Below are 24,304 nucleotides of genomic sequence, written 5' to 3'. Positions count from 1 at the left end.
ATCTGTGATCAGCTGAGTCCCAAGGACTCGGCAATCACAGAACGTGAAAAAGGGAGGACGTCCATGTATGCTCTCCCGGCAATTTAAGCCTGTGCTGTAGCCAGTGGCGGCCTGTCCATAGGGGGGCGCATGGGCCCCAAAGGAAGTCACAAGCAAAAAAAAAGGGCCTTTAAAAAAAAAAGGTCCTTTAAGTGCACTGTGTTTGGGTGCCGGACACAGTGCACTATGGGAAGCGTGATGCCAATGCAATCACGTGATTGCAGACGAGACGCTTCATTAGCGAGGTTTTGTGATACTTTTTGGCACAATGCAAAGTGCCTCTACACTCCCTTATGTGTCATTCTTCTTGGTGTCTTTCTGTTGCTTGGCACGTCCGTAGGACATAGGCAGTGATTTCCCCGGGCAGCGGCGTCACTTCCGGACTTCTGATTTCTGTGCCAGTGGGAAATCGGCTCCGTGAATGAAGAAGCAATGCAAGGTAATGTGATCTGACAGTGACACTCTGCCAGTGTCTGTCCACCCAACCACCTTCTCATCCTGTGATCGGACTGAAGGTGGAGGGAGGGGGAGGGTGTCCTGCTTCTTCTCTGCCCTGGGAATCAACCTCCAGCCATTCACCTGGCAATCTGCTGGAGCATTTCTTCATTACACATGATCTCCTGTATACTGTGTATACCGTGAGGGGTCCCAGCACTGTGTCCTGCTACAGCCATGGTTTACAGTATATCCTCACCTTCACCAGGTCTCTGTATCTATCTATCTAATTATTTATCTGCCTGCCCATCTGTCTATCTACAGGTAATACTCGAAAAAATAGAATATCGTGCAAAAGTTCATTTATTTCACTAATGCAACTAAAAAGGTGAAACAAATATATGAGATAGGCTCATTACATGCAAAGCAAGATAGTTCAAGCCGTGATTTGTCATAATTATGATAATTATGGCTTACAGCTCATGAAAACCCCAAATCCACAACAATCTCAGAAAATTAGAATATTGTGAAAAGGTGCAATATTCTAGGCTCAAAGTGTCTCACTCTAATCAGCTAATTAAGCCATAACACCTGCAAAGGGTTCCTGAGCCTTTAAATGGTCTCTGTCTGGTTCAGTAGGTATCACAATCATGGGAAAGACTGCTGACCTGACAGTTGTGCAGAAAACCATCATTGACAGCCTCCATAAGGAGGGAAAGCCTCAAAAGGTAATTGCAAAAGAAGTTGGATGTTCCCAAAGTGCTGTTTTAAAGCACATTAATAGAAAGTTATGTGGAAGAGAAAAGTGTGGAAGCAAAAGGTGCACAAGCAGCAGGGATGACCGCAGCCTGGAGAGGATTGTCAGGAAAGGGCCATTCAAAAGTGTTGGGGACTTCCATAAGGAGTGGACTGAGGCTGGAGTCAGTGCATCAAGAGCCACCACACACAGACGGATCCTGGACATGGGCTTTAAATGTCGTATTCCTCTTGTCAAGCCACTCCTGAACAACAAACAACATCAGAAGCGTCTTACCTGGGCTAAAGAAAAACAGACCTGGTCTGTTGCTCAGTGGTCCAAAGTCCTCTTTTCTGATGAGAGAAAATTTTGCATCTCATTTGGAAACCAAGGACCCAGAGTATGGAGGAAAAATGGAGAGGCAAACACTGCAAGATGCTTGAAGTCCAGTGTGAAGTTTCCACAGTCTGTGTTGATTTGGGGAGCCATGTCATCTGCTGGTGTTGGTCCACTGTTGCTCAAAGTGTCTCACTCTAATCGGCTAATTAAGCCATAACACCTGCAAAGGGTTCCTGAGCCTTTAAATGGTCTCTGTCTGGTTCAGTAGGTATCACAATCATGGGAAAGACTGCTGACCTGACAGTTGTGCAGAAAACCGTCATTGACAGCCTCCATAAGGAGGGAAAGCCTCAAAAGGTAATTGCAAAAGAAGTTGGATGTTCCCAAAGTGCTGTTTTATAGCACATTAATAGAAAGTTATGTGGAAGAGAAAAGTGTGGAAGAAAAAGGTGCACAAGCAGCAGGGATGACCGCAGCCTGGAGAGGATTGTCAGGAAAGGGCCATTCAAAAGTGTTGGGGACTTCCAGAAGGAGTGGACTGAGGCTGGAGTCAGTGCATCAAGAGCCACCACACACAGACGGATGCTGGACATGGGCTTTAAATGTCGTATTCCTCTTGTCAGGCCACTCCTGAACAACAAACAACATCAGAAGCGTCTTACCTGGGCTAAAGAAAAACAGACCTGGTCTGTTGCTCAGTGGTCCAAAGTCCTCTTTTCTGATGAGAGCAAATTTTGCATCTCATTTGGAAACCAAGGACCCAGAGTATGGAGGAAAAATGGAGAGGCAAACACTGCAAGATGCTTGAAGTCCAGTGTGAAGTTTCCACAGTCTGTGTTGATTTGGGGAGCCATGTCATCTGCTGGTATTGGTCCACTGTCCTTCATTAAGTCCAGGATCAATGCAGCCATCTACCAGGAGATTGTGGAGCACTTCATGCCTCCTTCCGCAGACAAGCTCTATGGGGATGCTGACTTAATTTTCCAGCAGGACTTGGCACCTGCCCACACTGCCAAAAGCACCAAAACCTGGTTCAATGACCATGGGATTACTGTGCTTGATTGGCCAGCAAACTCGCCTGACTTGAAACCCATATAGAATCTATGGGGCATTGCCAAGAGAAAGATGAGAGACATGGGACCGAACAACGCAGAAGAGCTGAAGGCCGCCATTGGAACATCCTGGTCTTCCATAACACCTCAGCAGTGCCACAGGCTGATAGCTTCCATGCCACGCTGCATTGAGGCAGTAATTGCTGCAAAAGGGGCCCAAACCAAGTACTGAGTACATATGCATGCTTATACTTTTCAGAGGTCCAATATTGTTCTATGTACAATCCTTGTTTTATTAATTGCATGTAATATTCAAATTTTTTTTCTCTGTCAAAGTCTGTCTTAGGGTGCCCACGTGTCCCGGATTGCCCGGGACTATCCTGTAAATGACATCTCTGTCCCCGGTCCCGGGCACTTTCATTCTGGGACAATGCAGTGTCCGAGATATAAACTGACACTGGGAACATTCAGGAATTCATGGGACAGGGGTGGACTGAGCCACCATAGCTCTGGCAGGCAGGGGATAGGGGGTCACTTTCACCCACCCCCCCTCTCTCTCCCACCCCCCCTCTCTCATACCCCCTCCCCCTCTCTCTCACCCCCTCCCCCTCTCCCTCTCCCGGGGATCTCTCTCCCCCTCTCTCACCCCCCCTGGCCCCCTCTCTTTCCCCCTCTCTCTCAGTGTAGGAATCAGGTAGGTTAGTGTAGTGGTCAGTGTAGGGATCAGGTAGGTCAGTGTAGGGATCAGGTAGGTTAGTGTAGTCAATGTATGTGCAGTTTTTACTCCGGATCCCTCAGGTCATTTGTGTTCCTTTTGTAGTATAAAGTATGGGGTTTTATATACAACTTTAATGCTTTGGATATAAAAAGCATTTGATTCAAGTATGTTAGCCCAACATTGTAAGAATAATTACACTCTGTGACTCTAAGTGGCCGCCTGCAATGTTGGGTTAACATACCAGAAACAAATGCTTAAAGTGGGGTTCCACCCAAAAAAAAAAAACTACATGAAAAATCCTAAAAAAAAATACAAAAAAACATTTGGATATTTTTTTTTTTTTACTCACCTCTAAATGCCTGTTGATAGGGGGTCCCTCGTAGTCTGCCTCTTCCAGTGCCTGGGCTGGTGACATCACTTCCCCCTCGGCACAGGAAGGGCTCAGCTCTGCTCCCTCCCTCCTGTCAATCATCTGGGACCCATTACAGGTCCCAGGTGACTGAGCGGCCAATCACGACGCTCGACGCCGCTCACGCATGCGCAGGGGGTGCCAGGCTGTGAAGCCACAGCCCGGCGCCCACAGTTGCAATGCCGGCGCCGCCGAACGGAGGGGGAGACGAGCGGGGCTTTGATCCCCCGCATCGCTGGACCCAGGGACAGGTAAGTGTCCAATTAAAAGTCAGCAGCTGCAGTATTTGTAGCTGCTGACTTTTAATTTTTTTTTTTTTGACTGGAACTCCTCTTTAAATAGGTAAGGAGCGGGGCCACCCAGCAACGTCACATGGTGGCACCGCCCCCTTGTGATGTCACCAACCGGTGCATGCTGAGGGGTGTCCCTGAATGGCAGTTTGGAAATGTGGTCACGTCTGTGTGTCTGTATATTTATCTATCTGCCTATCTGTCTGCCTATCTGTCTGTCTGTCTATTTGTCTATCAACCTGTCTGTCTGTAGGCCCTATCGCGGGCGAGTGATGGGGGGAGGGGGTTGGTTGGGGTTTTGTTTGTGCCCCCCTAAAAAACGGAGCACCAGCCGCCACTGGCTATAGCGCGGGCGCCAAGTGGTTATTTGCTAATTTGTGTGTGGACTTTTGCTGATCAGGTATCAGATGTAGAAATGTTGGCCTTATGAGTAAGGGCCCATGCATACACGCCTGCAGCCCAAACCGCTGTTGCCCACACAGTGCATTGTACTGCAGAACAGTGCAACAAGGGGTGGTGTGGTAAACGTTTTATCGCATTACGCAGATTCCTTTTTTTCTGAACTTTAATTGAAGTGTACACAGTGACAGTAATGACAGACATTCTTGTCACTGCTTGGCAGCACAGTTGTTCACTGACATGCATGGCAATCCAGAGCAGTGTGATATTACGCAAACATGATGCATGATATATCACAGCTCTGGAACGCAGTGAAACATTGCATTCTAGTCTGAACAAGACACATAGACAATTATCGTTATTTGTGTGTCATTGCACATGATGAAAAACGCAATTAATTACACATAGTGTGAAGGAGGGCCCTAAGCACTGATCTGGTTGTTGCAGATCAGCATTAATGCAGTCATTGCCATGTACACTAGAGGGCAGTCAGAGACTGCAAAAATCAATATAATCACGGTAACTCTGTTTAGGATTTTAGTTTCGAGATGAAAATGTTTCCATTATATACAAGATACATTTGATACTTGCATTGGAAGAAGGAGACTCCCTAATACAACTTTGCAAGGGAATTTGCCCCAGTGCTTAGTGAATGTGATGAAGTTACAAGTTGCAAAGAATACCCAATCACGTGCAAGGAAAATTAAAAAAAAAAAAAAAAATCACCTATTATGCTTGCACATGATTGGATGACTATTCACTAAACTCTGTGACAAATTCCCTTGCTAAGTGCAACTTACCTTTGCAAAATAAACAGCCTATTTGCTTTTAGTAAATCAACCTCAGTGCCTCAAAAAATGTTTCTGTTTTGCCACCAGATGGACATGTGTTGCCTTCATTGTACCCATGATGCATTCCAAGATTTTAGTGGGTTACCCCATCCACAGATGCAGAAATCAGGAGGGTGAGGTGTTGTGTCCACCCTATAAAAACCATAAGCTGTAATAGCAAGTATTTCCAGAATAGACTGAGAGGGCTTAAGTACAGTCAGGTCCATAAATATTGGGACATTGACACAATTCTAATCTTTTTGGCTCTATACACCACCACAATGGATTTGAAATTGAACTAACAAGATGTGCTTTAACTGCAGACTTTCAGCTTTAATATGAGGGTATTTACATCCAAATCAGGTGAACGGTGTAGTAATTACAATAGTTTGTATATGTGCCTCCCACTTTTTAAGGGACCAAAAGTAAAGGGACAGATTAACAATCATCCATCAAACTTTCACTTTTTAATACTTGGTTGCAAATCCTTTGCAGTCAATTACAGCCTGAAGTCTGGAACGCATAGACATCACCAGACGCTGGGTTTCATCCCTAGTGATGCTCTGCCAGACCTCTACTGCAACTGTCTTCAGTTCCTGCTTGTTCTTGGGGCATTTTCCCTTCAGTTTTGTCTTCAGCAAGTGAAATGCATCCTCAATCAGATTCAGGTCAGGTGATTGACTTGGCCATTGCATAATATTCCACTTCTTTCCCTTAAAAAACTCTTTGGTTGCTTTCGCAGTATGCTTCAGGTCATTGTCCATCTGCACTGTGAAGCTCCGTCCAATGAGTTCTGAAGCATTTTGCTGAATATGAGCAGATAATATTGCCCGAAACACTGCAGAATTCATCCTGCTGCTTTTGTCAGCAGTCACATCATCAATAAATACAGGAGAACCAGTTCCATTGGCAGCCATACATGCCCACGCCATGACACTACCACCACCATGCTTCACTAATGAGGTGGTATGCTTTCAGTCATGAGCAGTTCCTTTCCTTCTCCATACTCTTCTCTTCCCATCACTCTGGTACAAGTTGATCTGTCCATAGGCTGTTGTTCCAGAACTGTGAAGTCTTTTTTAGATGTTGTTTGGCAAACTCTAATCTGGCCTTCCTGTTTTTGAGGCTCACTAATGGTTTACATCTTGCGGTGAACCCTCTGTATTCACTCTGGTGAAGTCTTCTCTTGATTGTTGACTTTGACACACATACATCTACCTCCTGGAGAGTGTTCTTTATCTGGCTAACTGTTGTGAAGGGTTTTTTCTTCACCAGGGAAAGAATTCTTCGGTCATCCACCACAGTTGTTTTCCGTGGTCTTCTGGGTCTTTTCGTGTTGCTGAGCTCACCGGTGCGTTCTTTCTTTTTAAGGTTGTTCCAAACAGTTGATTTGGCCACACCTAATGTTTTTGCTATCTCTCTGATGGGTTTGTTTTGTTTTTTCAGCCTAATGATGGCTTGCTTCACTGATAGTGACAGCTCTTTGGATCTCATATTGAGAGTTGACAGCAACAGATTCCAAATGCAAATAGCACACTTGAAATTAGCTCTGGACCTTTTATCTGCTCCTTGTAAATGGGATACTGAGGGAATAACACACACCTGGCCATGGAACACCTGAGCAGCCAATTGTCCCATTACTTTTGGTCCCTTAAAAAGTGGGAGGCACATATACATACTGTTGTAATTCCTACACTGTTCACCTGATTTGGATGTAAATACCCTCAAATTAAAGCTGAAAGTCCGCAGTTAACGAACATCTTGTTTGTTTCATTTCAAATCTATTGTGGTGTTGTATAGAGCCAAAAAGATTAGAATTGTGTTGATGTCCCAATATTTATGGACCTGACTGTATTTCCAGAATAGACTGAGAGGGCTTAAGTATTTCCAGAATAGACTGAGAGGGCTTAAGTATTTGAGCCCAAACAGCATGGGCATGTGGCCCCCTTCCAATGTTTTTGTTATATAAAAAAAAAAGGGGGGGTCACTTTAAGGAAAATTCACTTGACTCTTAGGCAGGAAAAACGGGGTCATGTAGCATTGGGGAATTTCCCGGAATGTCACATGACTGCTGGGGAAAATCCCAGAGAGTCACATGATCAGCTGGAGTATTCTAAAAAGGGGCTCTCTATATAAAGCGCCCCCCGCGGGAACATTTCACGGTTGGGCAGAAGACAGCAACAAGCTCAGAAGGTCTGCCGCTGACCTCACCATGAAGACCCTTATGCATCGTGCGCTGGAGCGGGCCAGGGACAGCGGTGGAGAAGAATGGCTGAGATGGTGTCTGGAGATGGGGGAGGAGGAGGACGAATGGCTGGAACAAGAACAAGAAGAAAGCGGGCGTGAAGAGGCGCTGAGCAGGGTTACCAGCAGAGGCAGACCAGTGACCCGCAGATACAGCGTGGCCCGCAGATACAGCCGCATACATCCTCAGGACAAGAAGTACCAATAATGGCGCCGCCGGTAGAGGCGCCTACAAGTGCGGGGATTAGAAGAACCAGCCTAAGAGAGAAGAGGAGGAGAACACTATCTCCATTGCCGCCTAGAAACAGAGGTAGGCGGGCAAGTAAGACAGCATCCACTGGGATGGCTAAAGAGGTGGCAGCTTCAACAGAAATAATTAGGCAGCAAGTCAGGGTACAAGAACAAGCAATACCTACAGTGACCACTGGAGGCTATGGAGAACAATACCTGGCTAATTCAATACAAGCTAACACACCAGCGACAACAAGTGGTCAGGGTGAGTTGTCGCAGCTCTTAAAAATATAGTGGAATCTATTAATAGGTTAGCTGACAGCATTAATACTCCTGTAAATGATAATAGCAATTATGCTAATGTATGGTCTAATGAAACCATGAATAGGATTGAAAACGTGTCCAATGCTAACAGTACTCCTTCCTTTTCAGCGGTTAATTTAAGCTCTAGTAATACATTGCCAACTGAACTTACCATTACAAATTCATAAGTACCAGAGTCATGTTTAAAAGAAATATTACCATGCGAGATCTCGCCACTAGGGTATCACCTTTATGCTCAGGTCAACGATAAGATATGGAAAGGGCAGTTTATTGACATTCTGTCTTTACTCCCATCTGCAAAAGAATTCAACAACAGATCTGAGAAAAAATTAGAAGATAAGCCTGAGGCCTGTGGCAAGGTCATCTCATAATTGGTTACAGGCATTTGCCATTTATGCTAGCGTTCTAAGAGAAAAACATTTGGAATACTGTAGCGGCCTTTTCCAGCACCTTGAGCGTGTGCTGGAAGCTTACAAAAGCTTTGGTGGATTAGGCTGGTACCAGTATGACGAATCATTTAGACAAAAATTATCTATTTATCCTTCTTTAAAATGGGGCAGCAAAGATATTGATTTATGGTTAAACCTAATAGTGCCTTAAAAATCGGTATACTCTAAGCCAGGGGTCTCCAAACTTTTTACTTCGAGGGCCACATTCAATATTCTACACATATTTGCGGGCTGGAAAAATCATTTATAAAAAAAATCCACAGCAGAAGAATAGAATAGAATTTGACTTACTGCTGACAGAGGGACTGGATGGTGCTCCCGTATCCTTTGCTGGCACCTAAACGCTGGAGCAACATGCAGCGGTGCTAAACTTCCAGTGTGCATGTGGCTTTACATCTGTGTCCCCATCAGTCTCCCCATACATCTGTGGACCCATCAGTTTCCCCATACATCTGTGTCCCCATCAGTCTCCCCATACATCTGTGGACCCATCAGTTTCCCCATACATCTGTGTCCCCATCAGTCTCCCCATACATTTGTGTCCCCATCAGTCTCCCCATACATCTGTGGACCCATCAGTTTCCCCATACATCTGTGTCCCCATCAGTCCAGGGGCGGATCCAGAGTCTAGTCTCGGGAGGGGCACTGCCAGAAAATAAGGTGTTGCTTATGGAACTACATTAAATACAGTGTACAGAGGTCAGTAGGATGTAGGGCAGTGTAGAGCGAACAGTAGGGCAGAGAACAGGGGGTTAGCAGGGCAGAGGACAGAAGTTGGAAGAACAGAGGATAAGGGGTAAGTAAGGTGGAAGACAGGGGGCAACAGGGCAATGTACAGGGGTCAGTAGGATGAAGAGCAGTGTACAGAGGTCATTAGAATGTAGGACAGTGTACAGGGATCAGTAGAGCAAAGGACTATGTGTCACCGGGGGGTTCAGAACAACACACGCTGGGGGGGAGGGGGGTTGGGAGGGCATACACTGGGGGGATCGGGTGAGCATACACTGGGGGGGGATCGGGAGGGCATACATGGGGGGATCAGGAAGGCATACATGGGGGGGATCAGGAGGGCATACACTGGGGGGATCAGGAGGGCATACACTGGGGGGGGGGGATCAGGAGGGCATATACTGGAGGGGATCAGGAATCAGGAGGGCATACACTGGGGGGGGTCAGGAGGGCAGGGATCAGGAGGGCATACACTGGGGGGGGGAATCAGGAGGGTATACACTGGGGGGATCAGGAGGGAATACACTGGGGGGATCAGGAGGGAATACACTGGGGGGGATCAGGAGGGCATACACTGGGGGGAATCAGGAGGGCATACACTGGGGGGGCAAGAGGGCATACACTGGGGGAATCAGGAGGGCATACACTGGAGGGGCTCAGGAGGGCATACACTGGGGGGGATAAGGAGGGCATACACTGGAGGGGATAAGGAGTGCATACACTGGGGGGTCAGGAGGGCATACACTAGGGGGGGTCAGGAGGGCATACACTGGGGGGGAATCAAGAGGGCATACACTGGGGGGGATCAGCAGGGCATCACGAGGGCATGCATCAGGGGGCAGTCATAATGCTTTAATGAGTTTAATTTCTCACTGTGCCACATGAAAAGAAGATGCAATCCCATTTGTCAGCTAACAGTGCCTCTATGCTAAGCTGCAGTAACTTAGCAGACTCAGCATAGAGGTGCTTGTAAACGAATTCACAATGTACTGCTAGCAGAGCTCACTTTCAGGAGCATGCTCGGCTCCCTCTGCTCAGCTGCTTACACCTCCCTCTTCCAGACGAGCGTGATCTCAGGGAAAAAGCACATCCCCATCCCGCCCACTCAAGCAGCAGCCTGCAGGAGAGAGGCTGAAAAACTAATGTGGGAGGTACAGGGGGCGGAGAGTGCAGTCCAGAGGTTTCTGAGCAGTAATTCATGCTTAGCATGGCTGCGAGTTGTCCCGACCGCGGCTCTGGTTACCTGGCGCGCTCGGCCTCGGAGTCTGTAATATTTTCTTGGGGGGAGCAATTGCCCTGTTGCCCCCCTGGATCCACTCCTGCATCAGTCTCCACATACATCTGTGTCCCCATCAGTCTCCACATACATCTGTGTCCCCATCAGTCTCCACATACACAACGCTGTATCCTGGCCTAGGCCAACAAGGCCCAAGCCTAGGGCAGGACTTTGCAGGGGGGCAGCACAGAAAGAGTCCCCGCCAGCTTGCGCTACACTGTTAGTGTAGCACCAGTCTTATGGGACGGACTGGGCTGAGAGGCAAATTAGTCTAGCACCCCCAGAAAGCGGCCCCACTGCTTCCGGTATGCAGGCATTCCGCAACTGTGGAAGGGGCGCCCCATCGAATTTTGACTGTCCTCTCATCTTGGACCACAAACCTTCCTCACTGTGCTATATGTTTTCTGCTGCACCATTGGTATGGTTATATCTTCTTAGTCCTCTCCATAAAATGATCAGAAATTTGTGCTAGAACTATAGGCAACACTTTTTTTTTTCATTTTGGATAGAGTAAGGGAGAGTTTTAACCCCTGTCAGTTTATTTTTTACCATCCCTGTCCCATAGCAGAGATTTCCCTTCACTTCCTGCCCCATAGCCAAACAGGAAGTGAGAGGAAATCTATGCAAATTACGGGAATCCTGAAAATTTCAGGGCGGGTCTTAAACAGGAAGGGGTGTGGCCTTGACAGGAAGGGGTGGGTCATTTTTAAATTGGGGGTGCACAAGTTTAGTCAGGCCTAGGGCAGCACAAAACCTAAATACACTACTGCACATACATCTGTGTCCCCATCAGTCTCCACATATATCTGTGTCCCCATCAGTCTCCCCATTCAACTGTGTCCCCATCAGTCTCCCCATTCAACTGTGTCCCCATCAGTCTCCCCATGTTTGTGTCCCCATCAGAGCCATAAGCCCCCCAGATGTTTGTGTCCCTACCAGAGCCATCAGCCCCCCCATATGTTTGTGTCCCCATCAGAGCCATAACCCCATATGTTTGTATCCCCATCAGAGCCATAGCCCCCCCCAAAAAAAACTGTGTCCCCATCAGAGCCATCAGCCCCCCCAGATTTGTGTCCCCATCAGAGCCATCAGTCGCCCCCCCCATTTGTGTCCCCATCAGCCCCCAAATGTTTGTGTCCCCATCAGCCCCCCCCACTTTGTGTTTTAATGTTGGTTTGCAGGATAGTATTGAATTGGCCGTGGTGGTGTGGTGGTCCGACCTCAATATTTCAAGCCCGGCATGTGGGGACTTGTGTTTTATTGATATGCGGTATTGCTCGAGTCCTGAAGACTGAGCTATTTTGTACTTAATATTTACAAGTTAAGAATTTTATGTATTAATAAAAATTATTAGATTTAAATTTATTTAAATATTATACCAATAAACGTGCTGCGGCCAATTATAGACCAAGCTTTGGCGTTGAGCATCTTTATTTATTAGAAATTAACACTGTTGGTATTCAGGGAGGGAGAGGTTCGGCCTACATTCCCATGGACTGAGAGGGCCCCCCGCTCCACCTTCCAATTTTTTTGTTATATAACTAGTAAAAAAAAGAAAAGGGGTCATTTTAAGAAAAATTAATTTGACTCTTAGGCAGGAAAAACGGGGTCATGTAGAATTAGTAAAAACGGGGGTTATTCCTGCGCTACCAGTTAGGGAAATGGGTCTAATCGATTTTATAACCTATATGCAACTTCTCTTACTGGACAGCGTAACAAAGAATACGGAGGAGAGATGGGTTTGCTTTAAGAGCATATTAAATAAGGGCATTAGCCAATGTATCCCATTGGGTAATAAATTTAAAAGAGCGAACAAAAGTCCTGGATGGCTTAACTCCAATGTAAAAATGCATATAAAAGCAAAGGAGAAGGCCTTCAAAAAATACAAGGTTGAGGGATCATCCTCAGCATTCAGACTTTATAAAGAATGCAACAGGATATGTAAAGGTGCAATTAGGACAGCTAAGATAGAACATGAAAGACACATAGCGGAGGAGAGCAAAAAAAATCCCAAGAAATTCTTTAAGTATGTAAACAGTAAAAAAGGGAGGACAGACCATATTGGCCCCATAAAGAATGAGGAAGGACATCTGGTTACAAAGGATGGGGAGATGGCGAAGGTATTGAATTTATTCTTCTCCTCAGTCTTCACGAGTGAATCGGGGGGCTTCAGTAACCAAAACTGCAGTGTTTATCCTCATGACACAACACAGGAAGCACCTCCATGGTTAACAGAGGACGGAATTAAAATTAGACTTGAGAAACTTAACATTAATAAATCACCGGGACCAGATGGCTTGCATCCGAGGGTACTTAGGGAACTCAGTCAAGTGATTGCCAGACCGTTGTTCCTAATTTTTACAGATAGTCTACTGACTGGAATGGTACCAGCTGATTGGAGAAAAGCCAATGTAGCACCTATATTTAAAAAGGGCCCAAAATACATCCCTGGGAATTACAGACCAGTTAGCCTAACATCGATAGTATGTAAACTCTTGGAGGGGATGATAAGGGACTATATACAGGATTTTAGTAATACGAACAATATCATTAGCAGTAATCAGCATGGATTCATGAAGAATCGTTCTTGCCAAACCAATCTATTAACCTTCTATGAGGAGGTGAGTTGCCATCTAGATAAAGGAAGGCCTGTAGACGTGGTGTATCTGGATTTTGCAAAAGCATTTGACACAGTTCCCCATAAACGTTTACTGTACAAAATAAGGTCTGTTGGCATGGACCATAGGGTGAGTACATGGATTGAAAACTGGCTACAAGGGCGAGTTCAGAGGGTGGTGATAAATGGGGAGTACTCAGAATGGTCAGGGGTGGGTAGTGGGGTGCCCCAGGGTTCTGTGCTGGGACCAATCCTATTTAATTTGTTCATAAACGATCTGGAGGATGGGATAAACAGTTCAATCTCTGTATTTGCAGACGATACTAAGCTAAGCAGGGCAATAACTTCTCCGCAGGACGTGGAAACCTTGCAAAAAGACCTGAACAAATTAATGGGGTGGGCGACTACATGGCAAATGAGGTTCAATGTAGAAAAATGTAAAATAATGCATTTGGGTGGCAAAAATATGAATGCAATCTATACACTGGGGGGAGAACCTCTGGGGGAATCTAGGATGGAAAAGGACCTGGGGGTCCTAGTGGATGATAGGCTCAGCAATGGCAGGCAATGCCAAGCTGCTGCTAACAAAGCAAACAGAATATTGGCATGCATTAAAAGGGGGATCAACTCCAGAGATAAAACGATAATTCTCCCGCTCTACAAGACTCTGGTCCGGCCGCACCTAGAGTATGCGGTCCAGTTCTGGGCACCAGTCCTCAGGAAGGATGTACTGGAAATGGAGCGAGTACAAAGAAGGGCAACAAAGCTAATAAAGGGTCTGGAGGATCTTAGTTATGAGGAAAGGTTGCGAGCACTGAACTTATTCTCTCTGGAGAAGAGACGCTTGAGAGGGGATATGATTTCAATTTACAAATACCGGACTGGTGACCCCTCAATAGGGATAAAACTTTTTCGCAGAAGAGAGTTTACCAAGACTCGTGGCCACTCATTAAAATTAGAAGAAAAGAGGTTTAATCTTAAACTACGTAGAGGGTTCTTTACTGTAAGAGCGGCAAGGATGTGGAATTCCCTTCCACAGGCGGTGGTCTCAGCGGGGAGCATTGATAGCTTCAAGAAACTATTAGATGAGCACCTGAATGACCACAACATACAGGGATATACAATGCAATACTGACACATAATCACACACATAGGTTGGACTTGATGGACTTGTGTCTTTTTTCAACCTCACCTACTATGTAACTATGTAGCTGCATACACCGAAAACAAGGGCTCAAACACCAGCCCAAAAAAATGGTATAAAGAGAGAGGGGGGGGGGGGTGCTGCGCTAACCAGAGGGGTCTTAGATTATAGGGATAGGTAGTATTTCCTAGTATCCATAGATCCCGAGGTTTTCAATAGTAAAAAACGTCAGAAAATCGCATGAATTGGAATAGAGAGTATGTATAGATGTAGTGACTCAAAATTGATTATGTATATATAGATCCAATCGGTGATAAAAATATAATAATAAACACTGGTGCATATATTGATTAAAAATTATATAAAAACCAATATTGCATATGTTAAAAATGTTTAGAAATTCAATATAGCCAAAGTGCTCGTGCTCTTGTGCCTTAAATCTAAAGATCAAACTCATACATATGCTCAAGTGCAAAATAAGGCAATAAAATAAAAAACAAAAACTAACAAGTCATATATCAAGTGAAAACAAACAAAAAACGAGTGAAGCAAACAAGAAAAAAAAGGAAGAAATGGTCGCCTGATCCTTATGTTGCGACCCGTGCGACAGTGCAAGTATAATGTGAATGATCACGTGAGTGAATAAACCCTCTTTGATAATTAGTGTCCAGAGTAAATTAATAATACAAGTGTCCAAAGAAATAAATAGTGTTCAAAAGCCAGTGCTTAAACGCAATACTCCAATGACAGTGGGGTGTTGCTATGCAGATCAGACACTCTATATCTTCTTCATGCAGCATGCACTAGTGTAGATAATGGCCCCTTACCTAGCGGTGCTAGGTCAACCGCATTTAAGTTGTTAACTCTCGAGGTCCTGGGTCTCTCCTGTGTCTCTGTGTCCAGACTTGCTGACTCTACAGGATCCTATTGGGGGCTGGGATATGTCTAGTTGTGGTCCTAACTGGGGTCCTGGGACAGTGCGGCTCCTAGCTCCTCCTCCACATCATGTATTATGAAAATGTCAATATAGCATGAAAGATCGGAATTTGAACCGTCAAAAATCCTAGGTACGATCTGTTTAGGAGATGACGCAAGACGTTGGTCAGGCCACGCCCTACGTGTTTTGTCATTGGACGTCCACCTTCCAATTTTTTTGTTATATAAAAAGTAAAAAAAAGGGGTCATTTTAAGAAAAATTAATTTGACTCTTAGGCAGGAAAAACGGGGTCATGTAGAATTAGGTTATTTCCCAGAATGTCACATGACTGCCGGAGAAATTCCCAGAGGGTCACATGATCAGCTGTAGTATTCTAGAAAGGGGGCTCTCTATATAAAGCAGCCCCTGTGGGAATATTCCACAGTTGGTCAGAAGTCAGCAACAAGCTCCTCCCGCCCTTTGTCATAGGCACTCTCTGTTGATTTTTAATTTTTTTTATTTGAACATCTATTGTGGCGCAAAGCAGCATTTTCACATTTCTTGCCTAGGCGAGAATAATGTCTGGGAAACCCCTGCACATGATTGGGTATTCAAAATGAACACTTTCCTTACTAAACTAAAGCCAGCCATACATGGATCAAAATTCAGCGAGTTCAGAAACCATTTCTGGGCAGGTAGGTTGTACAGAAACCGATCTACCGATCGACTTCTGTACAACTATCCTGTTGAATTTTTATCGCATGATCACCGCTGCAAGTTACAACCTGCAATGCTGATCAGTGTATTCTAACAGCAGGGAAGTCTCCCCATGGTCAGAATACTAGAGCTCAGCAGGGAGGATTCCCTTATTTTCATCAAGTGTGTGGATGGGTGAATCAAGTCAGTTTGTTTTTTTTTTGGTTTTTTTTTGGTCAACCCTCTATGGACTTCCTAAATCAACTATTATTTTGCTAAGAGAACATTCTCTACTTATAGAAAATCAGAAACTCTTTCCCAAAGCAGCCTTTGATAGTTTGTATTTTATACACTGTGATAAATTAAACTACTAATACTCAAAAGTGGGAAGTGAAAGATGATTTGGTTACGTGGGGAGGGGTGGATAGTATTGATGACTCGTGGAAAAGTAACTTAAAGCATAGGCAGAGGGGTGAGCAGTATGATCATAACCTTTCCCAATGTCCTTTGTGATGTAATGAAGTTATAAATAGCCATAAATATGTAATGTATTAAACAACTATTCCACACAGATTTAAATTAGGTCTCCCCATGTAGTGCTAGTGAATAATAACACACTCATACACAATTAAAAAAGAATGAAACGTAATATTTACTAATCGTAGTTACAAACAATTGGATATAAAAATAGCAGTTTCAGCATCATTCTAGTCTCTTCAGTAGGGATGAGTGGAGTGTTCAGACCAAACATGAAAACAGACCCTGAAAACTTAGGACGTGTGGCATGGACAAACATGGCAGCTACTTACTGTGAATGGTTGCTAAGGAAGCAGCGGTAGTCTCACATAGGATAAGGACCTGGTATGGATGAATGGAATCCCTGGCCAATCTGTTTACAGAGCGAAGCAGCTGGGAGCTGTCATTTTGCTGGCAATTTATGAATACAAAGAGAGGGGGAATGTATATCTACATATACTGGGACTTTAAATGAGGTGGACAAGGGGAGGTGCCCCTCTATCCCTATTCTACAAAAATAGAAAGTTTGGGCCTTTGAATGAGGCAGGAAATAACAAAAATATAAAAGGTAATAACACAATTATTGACATGGACATATAACCCCATAGCAATAGGTAAGTACATAAAGGGTAATAATCCTTTAGCATGCAAAATACAACATGAATAACAAAAAACAAAATGCACATAAATGGGACCATAGTATAAAAACAAATTGTATCATATCATGAAAACAATGTACAATGTACATAGATGTAATAGAGTAAAATCATTTTGGATTGAAATGAGATGTTGATAGAGCCATGTGTGGAAAAGAGGCTGTGAATCTCTACGCGTTTTGTTAATAAATACGACTCATCAGGAGCGGATGCTACAAATATCTGTAAAGAATGTGAAAAGATATAAGGAAATATATAATAGTGTAAATGGAAGAACATATTATGGGAAAGATGTGAAAAGGAATGAATGGTCTAACCCAAAAGACTTACATTCCATTGAAAGTTCAACCTAAGCGATACTGATGTAAAAGTTTCCATGTGTCTACCCCGGGAGCTGAGATGTTGGGATCTGCAGGAACAACGGGCACACATACAAGCATCCCCAAAAGGATAGAAGTAATCATATTGTAGTAAGTATTGTGCCAATCAATGGCTACAAAAAGTAAATGAAAAATTATATGTGTAGCAAATCAGGTAGCACAGCCACAGAATGGTGTAAGAGAACCAATGTCCACTGGGAGTGCATAGAAACCCGAAAAATAAGGTGAATGAGCATAAGTAAATGTGGTGAAATAAAGAGTGAAACACATGCATTAAAAACTTGCATAGTGGGTGCCATGAAAGCCTAAAAGAGGTAAAGGGAGGATTGAAGGAGAGTGAAAACCAAGGTAGGTAAAACAGCCATTACACACTGCATTACCTTATGGTGGCAGATACCATGTGTGATGTGCAGTGTATCCGAGCTGGGCAACCTGATCGCCTGAACTGTTCCAAATTAGGATGCCCCGATAAGCCCAATATACCCCAACAGATCCCCACCAACGTCACGCAGGCGTGATATGGAGCAGGAGGCGTCTGCCGCCAGATTTGGTGCCAAAATGCTCCCCACCGCTAGCATCAGCCAAGATGGAAATCTTCAAAGATTTGCTGGCAATTTAAACACATTTTTTATTTTATAAAAGTCAGTTTTACTGTAGTAGTAGATTGGATACATCACACAGATGCGCCACATTACAGGTGGGGTTGTCCCCAGAAAAGTAATAGAGGGAAAACCCTTTAATGGATGGGGACACTAGTTCTGGCCCTTCCATGGTTTTAAAAAAGGTTGTAAATCGCTAATGTTCAAAAAAAAAAAACCTGCAAGGCAATGGCATAATGTGCAAGTATGCATCGCATACTTGCACATTATGAAATACTCACCTTGGAACAAAGCTCTCCAGCACTGTAAACTCAGCGCTGAGAGGGCTGCCATGTCCCCCCGTCTTTCTATAGGGTTCGCGACCTTTAGCGCTGTGAATGGCCGGAGCCGCAATGACGTCACTCCCACGCATATGCGCAGGAGCCTTCAGTTCCGGTGTTCTGCAGAAGACTCCAACTCGCCGAAATCTCCAACCACGTCACTTCCAGTGACAGATTTCAGCAATAATTGGAGATTTACACGAGTTGCCTGTTTTCACAGAACACCGGCAGCTTATACAGTACGCTACAGGACGAGTTCGCTGTTTTGAAAGAGCAGTGGGTAGTCCGCCCACTAGTAACCAACAACATGGCCGCCTCCAAGGCGGCAACAACTTTTTTCCTCTTTACCCGCTGTTCTGTGAAAACTGTATACGCTGCCGGTGTTCTGTGAAAACAGCCATGTCGTTTAAATCTACAATTATTGCTGAAATCTCTCACCGGAAGTGACATGGTTGGAGATTTCGGCGAGTTGGGGTTTTCGGCAGAACACCAGCACAAAGATGTTCCGGCAAGGTATGCCAGACCTTCAGAGCGCCTACGCCAGTGATATCACTGGCTGCATGCAGGGCAAATATCTCCTAAACGGTGCACGTTTCGGAGATATTCATTTTACCAATAGGTAAGCCTTGTTATAGGCTTACTTGTAGGTAAAAATTACCAAGTAGTGTTTGCAACTGCTTTAATTGCTAGCGGGACACTATTCCTTCCATATTGAATAAATGCTAGAATGACTCAAATCCTTTGATTCCAGTTAAAATATATGTAAACCTTGACAATAAACTCCTTTATTTGCTCCCTTTTGATCTGTTAAATTTACAATTGAAAGCATTTTTTATATCTGTTCAATAACTGCAAAATAATACTTGTCAGTGTGCCAAAAAACGTGTGAGCTGATAATTTCCTGCGATTTCTGCTGACTGTTAGCATCGTTGTCAGCTATTTTCTTAAGCTAAAAATCCCCTCTCCCCTATGTTATAGAGAAGAATATACAGAGGGATATCTTTAGTAGAGATAGCATACTTCCTGTACTGGGGTGACGATAACAGTGCTCCTCCATAAAGTACATTGAGTCAGCATTGTTACAATAGGTAGGGAAGTATGTTACTTACAAGATCAAAATAAGGAGAAAAAAATTCCCGGAGAAAAAAGAAAATGAATGCAACCACCACATCTGACATCTAATAACAGGCACTATATACATTTTTTATTAATACACTTTCAAATTAGGTTTATGTATATTGATTTAATTCTAGTAGTTAAGGGACACTTGTAGTTAATTGTAGTTCATTTTTTTTCGTTCCCTTTACCCTTTACCTTTACCTAACAAAATGAACCATATAAACATTATATATTTCCTTTCATACAGATGCAGAAAGCATATTTAATCCTGTCTCTCCTATGATGTTTTGTAAAGCAAACGAGAGGTAGACAGAGACAGCAGAGTAGAACTGCACAAACCGTTAGCTGTTCATGGATTTCTTGAACACAAGACTTGACTGCAACATAGAGTGGAATCAGGCATAAGTGAAGCATACCATGAATTTATGTTTTTTTTTGGGGGGGGGGGGGGTGTTGTTTATAGCAGTTTATAATTATTGTTTTTGGTCAACCCACTGGTTGATCGAAAAAAAACACAAACTTATCTATGGACTTCCTAAATCAACTATTATTTTTCTAAGAGAACATATTCTACTTATAGTAAACAGGGCTGGACTGGGACAAAAATTTGGCCCTGGACTTCATCCAGACTGGCCCACTTTGACAGGTCTCTCCCATGACGGCTTGCCACCCAAGCCCCCCCCCCCCACTAGCCATTAGCCGTTCTACATTATTTCTCTTATAGGCAGTACCAGTGGGGAAACTAGACATTATTTCACCTGGGGCAAAGAATCAGTTTGGCGCCCCCCCCCAATGGGACAAGATTAGGCAGGAAAGTGAGGCCGCCCTCCTTCCAGATCGTATGATGAGCTTCTCAGTGTTGACTCCTGAGCATCATGTCTGTATTCAGGCGCGCTGCATAACTAGCCAGGGAGAGGAGGTGAGAACTGCGGGGGGGGGGGGACAGAGGAGCGGAGGGAGGCAGCGGTCCACTGTCACTGAAATCGGCCCACTGAGCCATCGGCCCACCGGGAAACTCCCTGTAGTCCCAATGGCCAGTACATGCCTGATAGTAAATCAACCCCACTGAATTTTAGATGGGTGGTTATCTGTGTCACAATATTGTATCTATTAGGTTCATTTATCAAAAGCAGAACTCTTTCCCAAAGCAGCCTTTGATAGTTTCATTTTCACAGTGTATAAAATACAAACTACTGCCTTATCAGTGTACATCAATGAAGGAGAAAAATTACCTGTTTTCAAAATGTTATAACAAACTATGAAACTGTTTTTTTTTTTTTTAGCAAAAAATAAAAAACCTAGTAGTGATTAAATACCACCAAAAGAAAGCTCAATTTGTGGAAAAAAAATTATAAAAAAATTCATTTGGGCACAGCGCAATTGTCATTCAAAGAGTGCGAGTGCTGAAAGCTGAAAATTGGCCTTGGCAGGAAGGGGGTTTAAGTGCCCAGTAAGCAAGTGGTTAATGCATAGAATGCATTAGGATAAAAAACCTTCTACCTTTAGAACCACTTTAAGTTAGAAACACACAGGATTTCTGTCAGGAACAGGTATTTTTGCTATTGGCTCCCTCAATGGTGTACTTAACAGACCAAAAAGGAGCAAACCAGAGATGTTATTTGTTAGGGGTTTCATACATTTTAATGTAATTTGGAAAGTTGTCAATTGAAAATGCCTGGTGATCCTGATATGACGGTATTTGTTTATGCAGTTCCCTTGTAGGGTGAAAATGCTATCTCACTGTGGGGTTGATTTACTAAAACCGGAGAGTGCAAAATCTGGTGCAGCTCTGCATAGAAACCAATCAGCTTCCAGGTTTTTTTTGTCAAAGCTTAACCACTTTAGGCCATTTTTTTGCGATACGGCACTACATTACTTTAAATGACAATTGCACAGTTGTGCGACACTGTACCCAAATCAAAGTTTTGTCCTTTTTTCCCACAAATATAGCTTTCTTTTGGTGGCATCTGATCACCTCAGCGGTTTTTATTTTTTGCGCTATAAACAAAAAAAGGCGACAATTTTGAAAAAAAAAAATATTTTTTTTTACTTTCTGCTATAAAACATACCCAATAAAAAATGTGAAAAATCTAATTTCCTCATCCATTTAGGCCAATATATATTTTGCTACATATTTTTGATTAAAAAAATCCCAATAAGCGTATATTGATTGGTTATAGCATCTACAAACTATGGGATGTTTTTTATTAATTTTTTTTTTTTTTTACAGTGGGGACAGAAAGTATTCAGACCCCCTTAAATTTTTCACTCTCTGTTATATTGCAGCCATTTGCTAAAATTATTTAAGATCATTATGTTCCTCATTAATGTACACACAGCACCCCATATTGACAGAAAAACTCAAAAAAACTCAAATTCAAATAGTATCATTTTCAGTTTTGGGTGGGAGGACCCCAATCATCTGATTTCCTCCAAATATATACTCTCTCCCAGCATGCCCAGCGGCCTGAAACTCCTACTGATTGGCAGAAAAAGATATGCTTATTCATAACTCAGTCTCACCGCAGCTCACCACACTACAACAGTGCCACCTATTGACAGAAGGGAGGTACCACAGCTAAACCAGGCTTAGGAGAAAACCTAAATGATTACAACGACTACAAATTAGCCAGGTTAGTCACCACCAAGCACAGCTAAATTTACTAATAGCCCCTGTTTAAGACAAGTGTGCTACATATTTATTCGATTTGGATTTATCTTCTGTTTATTTACTTTCCATTTGATTGATAAAAGATCAACTATTAACACCTCTATTTCTGAAAGGATTCTTAATTTACAGCATTTTTTTCACACCTGCCTAAAATTTTAGCACAGAGATAGATAGATAGATAGATAGATAGATAGATAGATAGATAGATAGATAGATAGATAGATAGATAGATAGATAGATAGATAGATAGATAGATAGATAGATAGATAGATAGATAATGCTTGGGAGATTTCTTAAAGCTGTATGTGGTTCTACAGGACAGGATGATTTTCATGGACAGTCTCAGCAACAGCATACACTGGTAGTGCATTTTTGAAAATTATTTTTCTCCTTTACAATTAGCTTGGCATAAATATAGCAGCAGCACCCTAATCGGATTAGTTTTAGTTTGAAAAAAAATGTATAGTAGTAGACATACTTTGATCGACAAAGAGAAATTGTCCAGTAGTCCACTGAGCCTGTTCTACAGATGCCAAACTGTCCTGCCACTGGGCAATTTCACACTCTCATTAAGAATTAAAAGACTGTAGATGATACACTGTAGTGTAAACGTGATAAGCAGCGGGACAATTGATGAAGGAAAATGGGCCAAAAAGTACTAGAGAAAAAGAGTACAAGCATGTGTTTTATTGCCAAATTAAGAGCCCGCAGACAAAATAGCATTGTAAAATTGGCCAGCAGCAAGACAATTTTAAATATAAAGACTAGACCTAAAGTCACTAGCAACAAAGAGCACAGGCTGGGGCTTTACTACAGGAATTCATATACTGCAGGGGATACAGCAGTGTAACATTTGCCAGTAGCAGGACAGTTTTATTTAGGGATAATAGGCCAAAATATACTAGAGACATAGCGTACATGTGGGTACTCTATTTTACTACAAAAATTAGGAGACCGCTGATAATACAGTAGTGTAAAATTTGCCAGCAGTTGAACAATTTTATCGAGCAAGGCTAGGCCCAAATTTACTAGAGACAAAGAGTACAGGCTAGGGTTTTACTACAATAAATAAGTTACTACAGAGAATACAGCTGTGTAAAATAGGCTAGCAGTAGGACAGTTTTAGTTAACGATAGTCGGCCTAACTTTTATTTTATCTGCAGGGATAAAAGGGTGCAGTGAATGTAAGTGATTTAAAGCAGAGTTCCACCCAAAAAGGGAACTTCCGCTCTAAGTGCAGGTGACCCCCTGACATGACACATTTGGCATGTAATTTTTTTTGGTGGGGGGAGCGGATACCCTCTTTTTAGAGGGATCCAGCTCCCACTTCCTCCCGGGGCACTGCGGCGCCGGAAGCAAGTTCACCTCTCCCCCCTCCCTCTCGGCAATCATCTGGGACACATCACAGGTCCCAGATGATTGCCCGGCCAGTCACAGTGCACAGCGCGGCTCGCGCATGCGCATGCGCAGTGCATGCCAGGCTGTGAAGCCACAGCCGGGCGCCCACAGTGACAATGCCGGTGACGCAGAGAAAAGCGGGAGTGGAGCAGGGCTTCATTCGCCCACATCGCTGGACCGTGGGACAGTTGAGTGTCCGATTAATAAAAGTCAGCAGCTACACTTTTTGTAGCTGCTGACTTTTATATGGGTGGAACTTTAACATCAGGTGGTTTAGGTGCACACTGGTTTTGCACTTAACTTTTTTTTGCCTTTTAAAGGAGGCAGTGACCTGCTGCAAACAAAAGGCAGCTCTGAGAACATATGGTCAGTAACAAGGAATATTAAGAAAGAAAAAGATGCGCAAAGAAACCTGCCGGCAGGCTAATGCACAAGCGCTTCTGATCTCTATCATTTGAGATCCAACAGATCTGGTAAGCAGTTCGTATTTGCATTTTATGCTCCGTATTCCAGGTGATTTGAATGAATATGTGTCCTGCTTTCTGAGATTAAGTGAAGGACTTTTATATCTCCTAAATTTTGAAGAATAATTTTGAGATTTTCTGTTTTTGATGAATTCACTTTTGGCTTTATTCATTTATTTTTTATATCACATGGAATATATGTTTTTGATACACCATTCAATTTTCACATTATATGTTTTAGAGAATCTGTTCACAGCAATATTTATTGTTGTTCGTAGCGGTTTCTTTGCGCATCTTTTTCTTTCTTA

This window comes from Aquarana catesbeiana, linkage group LG03, assembly GCF_042186555.1.
Source record: "Aquarana catesbeiana isolate 2022-GZ linkage group LG03, ASM4218655v1, whole genome shotgun sequence".
Classification (NCBI taxonomy): domain Eukaryota; kingdom Metazoa; phylum Chordata; class Amphibia; order Anura; family Ranidae; genus Aquarana; species Aquarana catesbeiana.
The sequence above is the reverse complement of the archived record's forward strand: the minus strand, read 5'-3'. Positions refer to the sequence as shown.